The sequence below is a fragment of the Meriones unguiculatus genome, chromosome X (assembly GCF_030254825.1).
Source record: "Meriones unguiculatus strain TT.TT164.6M chromosome X, Bangor_MerUng_6.1, whole genome shotgun sequence".
Classification (NCBI taxonomy): domain Eukaryota; kingdom Metazoa; phylum Chordata; class Mammalia; order Rodentia; family Muridae; genus Meriones; species Meriones unguiculatus.
In genome coordinates, this window is record NC_083369.1 from 125,793,800 (window position 1) to 125,797,513 (window position 3,714).

Here is a 3,714-nt window from a genome sequence, read left to right on the forward strand (position 1 = left end):
GTTGTTGTCCTCTGTCCTGGAGATCCTACAGCTTTGGATCTGCAGAGTGCCCCTTTCATGTGTTCCAACAGGTCATATATGAGGTAGATGTTGAAATGGGCCAGCTCAAAGTCCTTGATCTGGGCCTGGGAGGTAGCTGAGTCTCATATCCTTGCACCAGGTCTCATATGCTTGCACCACCAAGGCAACCTCTCCAGCACTGCACCAGCTAGCTTACCCAGTGCTGCAGCCAGTAAAGGGCAAGGTCACCTCGTGTCTTGGGTGCGGCACAGTATGACTTTGCCACCAGGGTCAGCTTTACTGTGCTGCTCAGATGAGGTTCAGGGCCTTATTTTGGGAGTGCTGCAGTCAATGAGGGGCAGGAACAGCTCTTCTGCTTTCATAACCTAAGGGCCAGATTTCCTGCCTGCTACAGGCAGTAAGGAGTCAGAATGAGGTGGAGGTAGGGCATCCCTCTCTTGTGTATGCCACCCCACAGCAGACTAGGGGCAGAGCCAGCTCTCCTTCACTCATACCCTCAAGGCTTGCTCACCTTCAGTGTCAGTTCTACTGTTCTGCTGAGGTGAGGAGCAGGGCCAGCTCTCCTGAGTGTGGTGTCCAATAAAGGGTAGGGTCAGCTCAGCACAGTGCCTCAGGTAACTGCCCAGACCAGGGACATCTATGTGGCCTTTGGTGGTAAAATGGTCCTGGAACAGACCCTGGCTTCCTTAGGAACACTGACTTAGACAAGGCCACCAGCAGCAACCTGGGCCAGAATGTCCCCATGGCCTCAGGTGAAACTCAGGTCAGCATGTCCCACCTTAGTAGCATAGCCCTGAAATAACCACATGGTCTCTGGTGGCAGCCTAGACTACAGACATCTGCATGGTTTGGGGTGGTAACTTGTGCCACATAAACCCCAGATAGAGAAGGACCATAAACCCAGACATGGCCTCCTAATTTCTGCCTGTTCCTCACTGCTATCTAGTCTCCAGTTCTACTTCTCTCTACAGTGTATGGACTCCTGGGCTTCACTTTCTCTTCCAACTCTCCATCTTTCCTATCTTTTTATCACACTTTCATCCATTATAATGGCACCAATGGCAGGTGCTTGAGTGTCTTTCTTTCAGCTACCACAGGCTGGCCAGCCAGAGACATGGGCTTGGGTGTCTTTTTATAGCTTCCTGGGCCAAAATGCGGGTGGGGCACGGGAGAACATTGTACTACTTTGAGTGAACTGTAGAAACATCACTTGAGGTCCTTTGGATCTTTAAGACTTTTGAAGATCATAGCTTTGAGCTTAACATAATGCTATAATTTTTATTCAGTCAATATATTCATTCAACTGTGGAAAGAACACTGTATTTCAAATGTTTTTTATATCCTCTTAATTCTTTTTGTTGTTATTTTTTCAGTTTATTTACTTTACATAACATGGGTACCCCCTCCTTTCTCTCCCCTCAGTCCCTCCTTCCCTCTTCTTCCCTCTTTCCGTCTTCCCCTCTCCTTTCCCCTCCCCCAGAAAAGGGGCTATCCCCCTCTGTATTAACCCACTCAGTCCATCAAGTCACATCAGGACTCATTCGCTGAAGGCAGAAAAGGCTGCCCTACCAAGTGGAAGTGATTCAAAAGCCAGCAATAAAGTCCATGTTGGAAACAACCCTATGTCCTCCGGTTACCAGGCATCCCACATGAAGACCAAGCCACCCACCAGCCCCATATGTGCAATGGGCCTAGGTCCAGACCATGGATGGTCTTTAGTTTATGTCTCATTCTCTGTAAGCCCCCTTGAGTCTGGGTTAGTTGTTTCTGTCTATATTCTTATGAGGTTGCTCTCCCCTCCAGGTCCTTCCATTTTTCTCCTAACACTTCCACAGGACCCTGGCAGCTTTGCCCCATGCTTGGCTGCAAGTCCTAGCATCTGTTTCAATCCCATGCTAGCAGCGGTCTCCCAGACAACAGTCAAATCAGGCTCCTGTCTGCAAGTATAACAGAGCATCATTAATAGTGTCAGGGGCAGGCTCTCTAACATGGGGATGGGTCTCAGGTTTGGTGAAGCATTGATTGGACACTCCCTCAGTCTTTATTCCCTACACTTCTTGTAGGCAGTGTAGTTTTTGGGCCCAAGGTTTGGTTGGTGGGTTGTTGTTCCCCTTCTTCCACTAGACCAGCTTGGCTTGGAGGTGGTCACTTCAGTCTTCATGCCTCACTCCTCCCAACCCATTAGGAGTCTCAGCTAGAGTCACACCCATATCCTCCCAGGAGCCTACCCAGTCGCAGGTCTCCAGCTTGTCAAAGAGGTGCCCCCTCCAGGTTCAATTCCTGTGTCCAGCCCTCTCAACTCCCACACCCCATTCTCCACATCTGTTCCCCAACCTTGTTTCACTCCCGATTCCATCTTTTGTCCAGTTCCATTTATTCATCCACTTCTGCTCTGCTGTGTATTCTATTTGCCCTTCTGGATGACATCCAAGAGCCCTCCTTTGGACCCTCCTTGTTACTTAGCTTCTTTGGGTCTGTGGATTGTAGTATGGTTATCCTGTACTATATGTCAAATATACACTTATAAGTGAGTACACACCATGTGCATCTTTCTGGGTCTGCATTACCTCAATCAGGATGATCTTTTCTAGTTCCATCCTCTTGGCTGCAAATTTCATGATTTCCTTGTTTTTATTTTTTTTCAAGTTTCAGTGTTATATTCATCAGTGTAATAAACTCCAAAAAAATCAACACGATTTCATTCATTGATAAAATGAAGTATTTCTGCTTAACTGGGAAATTGTGTAGATGGCTTCTGAAAGAACTTCTTTGTAAGCAGCTTTATTATGAAGTTCACGTTTCAGAAGTCAGGGCCTTCATTCTTCAGTTTGCTGTAGTCAACATTCATTGAGTAGAACTTGAATTGTTCATTGGGACCCAGATTGTTCCAGGGCTCTGGGTTACTTTTCCTGTCCCAGCTGACGTTGATTGAACACTAATGAGTACTACACATGTAGTGCTGTTCCAATACCACCTGCTCCAAGAAATATGAAAAGAAGGATCAAGCTGGGATGCTTCCGGGCTTGCTGAAGGATCTGGCAGAGCATGTTTGCAGCCGAGGCCTACTTCCATGGAAACAGGAGAACAAGAGCAGGACACACACTGACCCACTTCTGCAACCTGGCTGAGCACACATCACATGTCCTTGTTTTTAATAGCTGAGTAGTATCCCATTGTAGAAACATACCACAGTTTCTGTATCCATTCTTCAGCTGAAGAACATCTAGATTGTTTCCAGTTTCTAGCTACTACAATTAAAGCTGCTTTGAACACATTTGAACAAATGTCCTTTTGTTTTGGTTGGAGCATCTTTAGGTTTTATGCCCAGGAGTGAGATACCTGGGTCTTCAGGTAGAACTATTTCCAATTTTCTGAGAAAGCACCAGAATGATTCCCAGAGAGGTTGTACAAGTTTGCACTCCCACCAGCAATAGAGGAACATTCCCTTTTTCCACATCCTCACCAGCATGTGTTGTCACTTGAGTTTTTGGACTTAGGCATTCTGACTGGTATAAGATCGAATGTGAGAGTCATTTTGATTTGCATTTCTATGATGGCTAAGGACATTGAGCATTTCTTAAGCACTTCTTAGCCATTCAAGATTCCTCTGTTGTGAATTCTTGTATTATCTCTGTACGGCATGTTTTAACTGGATTATTTGATTGGTTGATGTCTGATTTCTTTAGTTATTTT

The 3,714-nt window shown here is 46.1% G+C and overlaps 1 pseudogene; it reads right to left on the bottom strand.

Annotated features, from left to right (window-relative positions):
• Positions 1 to 2,821: 2,821 nt before the first annotated feature.
• Positions 2,822 to 3,068, bottom strand: LOC110542741 (cytochrome c oxidase subunit NDUFA4-like; annotated as a pseudogene).
• Positions 3,069 to 3,714: the final 646 nt, after the last annotated feature.